The sequence below is a fragment of the Schistocerca americana genome, chromosome 5, assembly GCF_021461395.2.
Source record: "Schistocerca americana isolate TAMUIC-IGC-003095 chromosome 5, iqSchAmer2.1, whole genome shotgun sequence".
In the NCBI taxonomy this organism is placed as follows: Eukaryota; Metazoa; Arthropoda; class Insecta; order Orthoptera; family Acrididae; genus Schistocerca; species Schistocerca americana.
In genome coordinates this window covers 571,515,368-571,526,605 of record NC_060123.1, presented here as the reverse complement: position 1 = coordinate 571,526,605, position 11,238 = coordinate 571,515,368, and the positions used below count along the sequence as shown (strand labels likewise).

Genomic DNA, 11,238 nt, shown 5'->3' with positions numbered 1-11,238 from the left:
GAATCACAAAACGGTATCACAGTAATGTTTCTCGTCGACAGTGTGTCACAACAACCTCTAAAATTTCATCATTTGTACTTCTGATAGCAAACACGTCTGATTTTTTCTATGTAGTGAACATTCATGGCTTTTCAAATAAAACAAAACTTGTTGTCATGGCTTTTCAAATAAAACAAAACTTGTTGTTCTTTCACTAGAACAGGGAATTTCTGTTGTTAGAGAGAGTGAAAAACTAAAATCTCAGCGTCAGTTAGCGAAGAAATGGTTCAAATTGCTCTGAGCACTATGGAACTTAACATGTGGGGTCATCAGTCCCCTAGAATTTAGAACTACTTAAACCTAACTAACCTAAGGACATCACACACATCCATGCCCGAGGCAGAATTCGATCCTGCGACCGTAGCAGTCGCACGGTTCCGGACTGCAGCGCCTAGAACCGCTCGGCCAGCTCGGCCGGCTTCAGTTAGCGAGTGAGTTTAAATGCGGAAAAAGTCAAATACAGAATACAATCGCAAATCTGACGGGTATATTATGGAATGGGAAGAAAACGCCAACAGCAATTCAATGGCAAGACGGTGGCAACAATTTGATGACGAAACTTCCTGTCAGATTAAAATTGTGTGCCGGACCGAGACTCGAACTCGGGACCTTTGCCTTCCGCGGACAAGCGCTCTACCAACTGAGCTACCCAAGCACGACTCACGCCCCGTCCTCGCAGCTTTACTTCTGCCAGGAAGTGCTGAAGTCCTGTGAGGACGGGGCGTGAGTCGTGCTTGGGTAGCTCAGTTGGTAGAGCACTTGCCCGCGAAAGGCAAAGGTCCCGAGTTCGAGTCTCGGTCCGGCACACAGTTTCAATCTGCCAGGAAGTTTCATATCAGCGCACACTCCGCTGCTGAGTGAAAATCTCAATTTGATGACGTTTTAGAGTGGTTTAATAGAGCCCATTATTGGACCGATGCTACAAGAAAAGGCTCTTAAATTTGTTCTGATCTTGCAAGTCCTAATGGCTGGATGGGCCGAATTCGGGTTCGGCACGGTACTGTTTTCCGAGCAGCCAACGGAGAAAGTGCACAAGTTAATCAAGATGTTCTATTCGATTGGAAATCGAGATTTAGGGTAATCATAAGTGGTTTGCTGATAACCATGCAGTTGAGCACACCACAAACCAATACAAGAGGCTGTTGAGACAGTGCCACTTACAACATAGATGAAACTGGTCTTATATTTAAAGCCATTCCAGATAAAACACTAACTGTGCAGGGTGATCAGTGCAAAGGCGGCGAAATAGAGAAACAGAGATTAACGATTGGTCTTTATGCTAACTTCTGTGGTGAGAAAGAAGAACCATTAGTGATATACACAGCAAGAAGGCCATAGTTCTTCGAAAACAATGCTTCACTAATTTTAGTTTTCCGTCTTCACAAAATGTGGACACTGGAGAAGAAGATAGTGGCAATGAATCAATAAACATTCTCAGTCAGCTTTGTGGTACTGCCAATAGTGAATTGGAGATTTATAAAGTGAACGAAGAAATTGAATGCTTTAATAGTGGTGATAGTTGGGAAGATGTCGTTGCAGAAATGAACCCAGCCCCTTAGTGTAGTGATAACAAAAACAGTGATAGTGAAGATGACGCAATTCCTTTAGAGGCAGTCCCATTAGACAATGACTTACATACATTGCTCGACACAAGTCCGTCGCTTCTGACCTTTCCAACCAGAAACTGACTTACTTACTTTGTGAGCTGCTAAAGAAATATGAGAATGTGACTGCAAACAAACGTATGAAAAAGTGTGTGCAGTTGCCAATTCCGCATATTTTACAACGTAAACGATTTGGTACATACCGTATTATTATTACGGTTATTAATGCGTTATTAGAGCCTGTATTTTTATTGTAGCACTTTTTGTCATTAATTGTGTTTAGTGATTATATTCTTCATCACAATTTACCTTGATCACCTTTTGAGAAGACCACCCCTCCATATGACCATCTTGTCACAAAAATACTGGTGGTCAGCTTAAAGAGGTTTAGCTGCAGGTTACACCGTTCTTTAAAATTGTGCGGCCAGTTAAAGTCGAATTGGTTTTCATGAGTAATTATAACTTCGCTAGCTATTTTGAGGTGTTGATGCGGGTCGCTCAGGCCTGGGAGAGATGACACCAAACAGAAGAGGCTTATACCCAGCATATGCTGTTCTAGAAAGGACAGATGCTTTTAATTTCATTTTAGAGGTTTTGGTGTCAGCCGTTTTAAAATTATCAATTAAAGATTTTTATGAGTTTTAAGCGTAGAATTGCAATATTTGTAAAACTCTCTGCAATTTTGAACAGACGTGTCAGAAGCCAAGCAATCTGAAAAGCAAAGGGTAGAGTGTTCACTTACTTATTAACAGTAATCCCTTTATAACATACATTAAACCCAAAGAGAACAGTAATTAGTATTTATTTTCATCGACAACACCTTCAACTTAACTTTGCGTGTCGAACGACGTATTCATGCTTTCATTCTAGAAGTTAGTTGTTGAAAGATTGTAATTTTTAATGTTGGACGCTTTAGTGTTTACTAAAAAGGAAGCAATGGTATCCACATGACATACTACGACGCAAACCGTAGCATATAGGCTACAGGAAAAGCTATAAGAACATCGTCACAGCTCAGCTATGTACGTAAAATAAAAAAAATAAAAACAGGAATAAACGTACTTTCCAGCAAGTGATCTGATTCCCATATTTTTATTTACCTATGCAAATGTATTTTGTCCCTGAATGTCACATTCACCTAATACATACAAACTTACACTAAAAACTTTTTCAAAATGCAATTCACAAGCTTCACCGTACCGTTCCTTTCTACTTATCGACTGCTACTAACTCTTGTGATGTATACTGTCTCTCTGGATTCCCTGAATAATCATAATCGGGGCAGTTTCCAGGTCTGGAGCAGTTTAAGCTGCGGGAGCTGTCTAAATGTGGGCCGCCAACGAAAAATAAAATATGAACTAAACGATTTTTAATTGGTATGTATAGTTCACATTCGAGAATGCCCTAAAAATTCTTCACAACGCACACTTCGCCGTACATTGCTCCCTGAATTACTTATTCCACTAAATTCTACCCTAAGGCAGCTGATTCCCCGTATATTTAGGGGGAAAATTCCCGAGTTGGCAGCTCTAGTAGATGTACATGGGGAACAACCCCGCAACAATCGCTGCTTGGTAGAACGGAACAGCAACACTGCACCATCATTAGACACAGTATTTAGGCAGCGCAAACGCTTCCAGTGCGCTCAAACACATTTGAATGACGGGGAATTGACAGAACATCTCTAAGCAATGAACCGTTAATCGCGCATATCATAATCGAAGCGACAGTGGTAAAAGATTAAATCAGTCATGGATAAGTTTTCTACATCTTACGAGATACTATGAACACGGCGAAGGTCACCGTGTGCTGGGTATCGCGGCTGCTCATTTCTGTGGACAAATCCCACCAAATTGAGGCAGCAGTGCAAGTGTTGCAGCAGTTTCAAACCAATGCAGATGACTTCTTCGGCCGCCTGTTCCCCATAAGAGGGTTATGTGACTATCAGTCTAACTCCTACACACGGGAGTTAAGCAAGCAGTGGAAGCTTGTGGGTTCACCACCGCTGACAAAGGCGAAGACCCATTCATGATTGGGCAATACGATGATGAGTGTTTTTACTATTTTGTTGTCGTGGTGCTAACAGATTTTACTCGTGTCATACAGGAGCATACGACCGAAAACTGCTACAAGGTAACGGTAGTGTGTCAAGATGGAGTTAACCTGATCCTAAATGCTCTGCCTTCTGGCTGATTAACCACCACAACTGGGTCCAGGAAGGGTAATGCAGTTTTGCAGAAGTCAGAGATGCCGGTACGTCCTTAGTGAGCTCTACAATAGCTACCGTTGTGACCAACAAGAGTTAGAAAAATCATCATCTTCGCCGCGCTGCACATTTAAACTCTGACAGCACGAGTATACTATACTGCTGTAAATACGTAACAGCTCCATATAAAACTAGGCCATAAAATCACCTTGCTGATTAATGTAAGTCGGCGTGCCACGACCCTTCTGTCAAATTGATCTTAATGTGGAAAGCTTCCAGTCTGAGCGAATGTTCTTATGAAAAATCTGTCAGCTAGTTTTTCTTCTTATACCTGACCGAAACGATCAATACGACACAGAAGCACACCCACAAACACACTTACAAAACAAAGAATACACTGAAACGTATATATACACACACAAATGCTGCCGCAGTGATAGTTGATGTCAGCAAACTTTTCGATGCGGCAAGTAGATGTTCAAATGGCTCTGAGCACTATGGGACTTAATATCTATGGTCATCAGTCCCCTAGAACTTAGAACTACTTAAACCTAACTAACCTAAGGACAGCACACAACACCCAGCCATCACGAGGCAGAGAAAATCCCTGACCCCGCCGGGAATCGAACCCGGGAACCCGGGCGTGGGAAGCGAGAACGCTACCGCACGACCACGAAATGCGGGCCAAGTAGATGTGTTGGTAAGTATATTTAAAGACGTTTTACGTAAATGTTATGCACAGCGTAAGTGAGCAGAATAGCTTGCTGACGTGTATTGAAAGATCATTGTAGCAAAAGCTCAGATATTGCGATGACCAAATGTTAATCACTGTATGGGCTAGTAGCATAAGAACACCTAAATTCCAACTGGAATTTGATGAATTGTAATACTGATTAGAACTCAAACGTCGTGCAAGTTAATGACACTTCTGCATGAAGTCTCAACTTTTGTTTGTGTTGCTATTACAGAGGGTGTCCCATATAAAGGCGGTACGCCTAACAATCGTGATTCGAGTAACAATTAACTAACTAAAAAATAATAGATAATCATACTGTTAAAAACATGTAGTTGCCTGTTTATAAGGGATGCTGGAAGTGGTGGCTATGGGCATTCAGGCATCGCCGACTTCGTGTGATGACGTTGCCAGCAACACGCTGTAATTCTGCGTGATGATGTTAATTTCTCTAGTAATGTTCGGTTTAAGATCATCTATTGTGCGAGGATTGTTAGAATACACTTTGCTTTTCAGTGTTTGAATGGTGCTGGTTGTGGGGTTTACTACAATGATACCACACGCTTTAAGCATTTCTTTTTATCCCTGAATGGAGCCTATCGTTTACATAACATTCCACAATATCAACTCACTGTTCTAATGCAAACTGCAACAACTACGAGCTTCCCCCAACTGGTGTGCAAGCGCACTGCTACTCTGAGGATTCTCAGTAAAGCGCTTGTAGTCCCGTACCACCCTCTGACGGTGATAGTACTACATGAGTCAGGCAGTAAAATTTGGCCTAACAGACCGCCACACCTTCACTCAGAATTTTTTTTTTTTTTTTTTTTTTTTTTTTTTTTTTTTTTTAAATGGACTTGTAGTCCGGGGTGATAAGTTACATTACAGCATCACCGGTCTATTGCGGTCTAACTGTGTCGGTGAGGCAGTAAATTTTCACAGGGCAGTGACTGCGTCACTGCAATTCACTTTGGAGGTGTGGCGACACCGTTTCGGTTATATCGTCCGACTGCGAGGTTCTGGCTGCGAGAGGAATATAGCTGCTGTCACTGTAAATGGCACCTGTGCGATGTTGTTCGTTATTGTGTTACTGACTGCTGATACTATTTTTTACATGCGGTGCACTATAATAATTCAGTCAGGGATTTGCCTTATACGATACAGGAACACAGATGTCGGCGGATTGTTGATAACTGAGTCTCAGATGTAACAGCAGTGTAATCCTGTGATGGGGATGCTCTAATGCCACTGAAAATTCTCGAACTGGAGAAAAGTGGCGATGGCTCTTTCGTTGATCTCTAAGATTAATTATCAAAACTGAATTGAACTTTAAAGGCCACTCCAGAGCGTCGTTTGGAAACAAACCACATTGTAAATAAGAGATTATAACCGTTTCCAAAAGGTGCGGAATGGGATGAATCAGATTAATGTTATGAACGCAGACCTTCTTCACTTCTAACAATGACGACTACTCAAATGTATATTTGAAAAGCAAGCCGTCAGAATGAATTTAGTGAAGCTTGGTCCCCACACAATTTAAAGCGCAGCTCTGAGCAAAATAAAACACAGTTCTCCATACAAAACACGATCGATCGAATTCCACTCATTGGCCTGTAGAACAGTAAAGCGGCAGTCTCTACTTCGTATTAAACTTCACGAAAATTAGTTTGATAGGCTGCTTTGAATGCGTAAAGTTATAACAGAACTCTTGTAATTGAATTGCTTCTGATTCCAGAAAGTTCTATGGCTATCTTTTCACGACATCTTCTGCGAGCATCTTCTAAACATTTTGTCTGTAATTTCTTCTTTCTTCTACTGATGTCTTCTAATCTAGCTCTTCGTCCTCTTATGCGTCGATTCCAAAGTAATCTATTCTTCTTTGAAGTTATTAGCAGATAGCAGCAACGATAGTCATCTAGAATCTAGGTTATTTCAAATTCGACTCGTATTTCCTCGCAAATAATGATATTCTCCGCCTCAAGATTTCTACCTCGGATTTCCTCCAAACCTTTTCCTCTTTCCATACTGCCAAAACAATTATTTTCCTCATAACTTAAAGAAAGGTTTCAGCGATTGCCACCGCGCTCATTACCGATCGAATTTACACTTCCACTATTGCACTTTGAGCTGTTATTCTTCCAGACTGTTCATCCTCTTCTTCGATACTCTGCCATCCAGCCGCTATTATTCAGAAAATACAGAAACCTCCAGAAAAATCTTTACACATTTTAAGGAACGAAAAGTATTACTTGTGTGTTAATTTTACATTTAATAATTGATCACACATGTTGTAAAACCTTCAATTTAGCACATGGTTACTTTAGACGCTCAAAATGTTCACCATTGGCGGCTACACACATAACAGAACGACGAGCTGTCGTCGCAACTACTTCAGTCAGTGTTACAGTGGAGATCGCTGCACATATCTCTGTTATCTCCTGGCGAAGTTCCTCCAGCGTTCGAGGCTTACGTCGATAGACGTTAACTTTCACAGCTTCCCACAGATAAAAGTCGATAGGTGTTAGATCTGGCGACAGTGGAGGGACCTCAATGGGTTTTCTTCGTCCAATCAAATGCCCAGGAATATTATCATCCAGGAAAACTCTTACGGCTAGTGATAGAGTCGTGGAACCCTGTCCTATTGGTAGAAGACCTCTTCATCAGCTCCATAAAGTGCACGTATATCAGGCAAAATTGATGCGTGTAACATTTCCAGGTACACTTCTCCAGTGACAGTAGCATCAAAGAAAAAGGGTCCTGCTAAGCCCGTAGATGATAGTTCATACTACACATGAACCCGTGGTAGATTGACCGCTATATCCACATAAACATGCGGTTTTTCCGGTGCCCAGTATCCACTGTTATACCAATTCACGGTTCCATTAAGCTTAAATTCTGCCTCGTCACTCCACACTACCTTCGTCACAAATTTTTCGTCATCAGTTACCATTTGCTGAAACCATTCGCAAAATTGTATTCGGCGATCAGGATCGCCACCATTAATCGCGTGCAGTAATCGTTGAATGTAAACTCTCCACGTTGCAGTTTTCAGAATTCTTGGTACACTTGTGCTGCTAACCCCCACTTCACGTGCGCATTGTGTAACACTTCTGTGGAGAATTAACAAACGTTTCCAACACGAGAGCCGACGAAGCAGGACTTGTAGGCATAAGCTGTCTTCCCGATCTTCCTTTGTGAATATCAAAAATCGTTCCATGCAATTTAAACTTGTCAATGACGCGTTTAAGTGTTAGGTGGCTTGGCGGCTCTGTTTCAAACTCCCGCCTCCACTGACGTTGCACTTGAACGGCATTATCAAACTTGAAAAAATACTTCACATTACATTATCGTTGCTCGAATGTCAAGCGTGTTCCAGCCATATTGTTTTCTCAATTCCGAGATGAAAGTACTGACATCTGTTGAGCCAAAGACCATACTACATCACGCTCGTAACCCAAATCGATATCTCGATAGAGCATTCTGTGTAGTTGTGAGTGCATTTTCTCGGAGCTAAGTGAATTCGAACATGGATAAATCGTTGTTGCTCGTATGGTTAGTGCTTCTGTGACCAAGTAATCGAAAATGTTTGATGTTTCAAGAGTCACCGTATAGAACATTTATACCGAATACAGGAAAAGCGGGAAAACATCATACACTACGTCACAACGAAATTGTGTCGAGTGATCGTGACAGACGGTCATTGGACAGGATTGTGACGAAAAATAAGGTTACTGCAGAACTGAATGTCGGACTCGCGGACCCTGTCAGCACCAAAACAACACGAAGGGACCTCCATGTGGTGTCACCGCCAGACACCACACTTGCTAGGTGGTAGCCTTTAAATCGGCCGCGGTCCGCTAGTATACGTCGGACCCGCGTGTCGCCACTGTCAGTGATTGCAGACCGAGCGCCGCCACACGGCAGGTCTAGAGAGACTTCCTAGCACTCGCCCCAGTTGTACAGCAGACTTTGCCAGAGATGGATCAATGACAAATACGCTCTCATTTGCCGAGACGATAGTTAGCATAGCCTTCAGCTATGTCATTTGCTACGACCTAGCAAGGCGCCATTACCAGTTAATATTGAGATTGTAAAACATGTACCGTCAAGAGCGATGTACACCAATTATGGATTAAAGTTAAGTATTCCAGCAGCAACGTACCTTATTGGCTATATTAATTACATTGTCCTGTTCCAGACCTCACGCCAGTTTGCGTGAGCTTGAACGCGTGCCTTTCGGCTACCCGTCATTGTGGATTGGCTGTGTTGCCAGTCCACAACACTCCAAATAAGGGAACTGCAGGGCGAGCTGGAATATCAAATCTACACAGCAGTGATGCAAATGACCGTAACAGGAAATGTGGTGCCGAAGCCATAGAATGTGGACTATTCAGCAATGGAAGAAAGTCATTTTATCGGATAAGTCTTCTTTCACACTGTATCCAGCTTCTGGCCGCGTTTACCTCCCAAGAGTGAAACACTTCAAGGCAGTCACATCGTGGTATTCCACGGGCCCAATAGCTACTCGGCAACGTTGTATTACTGACAAGGATTATGTGACCATTTTGCCTGACCAGGTCCACCCGCGGCACGACGTGTGCTGGCTTCCAAGACGATAGAGTCCCTCTTGACACCACTGGCATCGTCCACGACTGGATTGTTACATCTCCTGTGGTTGCCTTGGTCAGCAGATCTCAATATTTTTGATCAATTTTAGTCTACTTTGGAGAGAAGTGTGTCTGATCTCTTTTCACTTCCATCATCGTTACCTGGACTTTCTGTTATTTTGTAGGAAGAGTGGATTATGATTCCCCTGAATATCATACATTTATATTTGAACATTCCAATGTGAATGGAAGCAGCTTTGAGTGCCAACATGTTTCCTACATCGTATTAGGCATGGTGATATGTTGTGTTTTTGGTAGCTCCATATTTTAGTCCAGCTCCTGTACATAAGATCTAAAAATGACTAAAGAAATTAAAAAGAAAATAGAAGAGAAAATATATACTATTTTATGATGCTACCTACTTGACATCACATTAACGGGAGAGTGTGTTACATAAACATCAAAGGGGACTAAAATATGTCCGAAAGCCACAGTACAGAGCTACACTTGCTGCTTTTTTGGATTGCCACATTTTGTTTCAGGCTCCGTATTGTCCTGTCTAACAGCCAGTGATTTCTTCCTACTTCTTCAGATGAAGAAACTGTTTGGTGGCAGCCATTTTCAGAACGACAATGAGGTTGTTATCGGGGCCGAACGTTTTCTCAATAGTCAAAATGCAACCCAGGTCTCCATCAAGTCATCCTCCTTTGGGAAAAATGTGTCACCTCGACAGGTGACTATATAGAGAAGGACTAACACCATCACCAAGCGTCTCGGTCCCATCTTGATTTTTTCAGGATGATAATTAAAGGTTTGTGTCTACCCAAACACGACAGCAATAAAGTCTTGGGCAGCAATACGTAGGTTACAACTGTCTCTGTTAGTGCTATATTTCCGTAGTGCATGTAGTCTTCTGTGGAACAGATAAAGGAAAAAGCCTTTGTTCTCAAACTACGAGGGCAATGTTTTCTTTTTTCAAGGGGTGATTAGTAGGGAAATTGAAATCACAGTCAAAAACTATGACGAAGCTTTGCGCAGACATGTTGCACAGTGCCTCTACACTGCTCGTCGGTCGACTAACATCCACTTTTCAATTCTGAGCGAGCGGTGAGATGATGACTAGGACAATGGTTTATTACGAATAACTTAAATTGGAACGATCTAGTAGATAGTGCTGTGGGGAAAGCAAACAAAAAGACTGCGGTTTACTGCCAGAACACTTAGAAAATGCAACAGGTCCAGTAAAGAGACTACTTACACGACGCCTGTACGCCATCTTTTGGAGTATAGGAAGTTCAAAGAAAAGCTACTCGTTTTGCGTTGTCGCGAAGTAAGGGACAGAGTGCCACAAATATGATACGCGAATTGGAATGGCATTTTTTAAAACAATCGAGTTTTTCGTTGCAGCAGGATCTTTTCTTCAAATTTCAATCAGCAACATTCTCCTCAGAGTATGAAAATATTTTCTTGCTCAGCTACGTAGGACGGCCGCTGTGGGCGAGCGGTTCAAGACGCTTCAGTCCGGAACCGCGCGACTGCTACGCTCGCAGGTTCTAATCCTGCCTCGGGCACGGACGTGTGTGTTGTCCTTAGGTCAGTTAGGTTTAAGTAGTTCTAAGTTCTAGGGGACTGATGAGCTCAGATGTTAAGTCCCATAGTGCTCAGAGCCATTTGAACCAGTTTTTCCTACGCGACAAGTGTGATGTACATGTCGTGTGGCTAGGGCCTTCCGTCGGGTAGACCGTTCGCCGGGTGCAGGTCTTTAAGAGTTGACGCCACTTCGGCGACCTGCGCGTCGGTGGGGATGAAATGATGATGGTTAGGACAACACAACACCCAGTCCCTGAGCGGAGAAAGTCTCCGACCTAGCCGGGAATCGAACCCGGGCCCTTAGAACTGACAGTCTGTCGCGCTGACCACTCAGCTACCGGGGGCGGACGACAAGTGTGAGATTTGAATAGACATAATCTTTCAGGCGCAGAAACACGCCTATCAGCTTTCGTTTGTGTTGTACAACTCCTTGGGGTTTCGGTTTTTTTCCCGTCATTG

The 11,238-nt window shown here is 42.7% G+C and overlaps 1 non-coding gene across 1 annotated transcript; it reads right to left on the bottom strand.

The window, feature by feature from the left end:
* Positions 1-620: 620 nt before the first annotated feature.
* Positions 621-695, bottom strand: Trnap-cgg. Its single transcript has one exon. It is a non-coding gene; the product is annotated as a tRNA-Pro (tRNA).
* Positions 696-11,238: the final 10,543 nt, after the last annotated feature.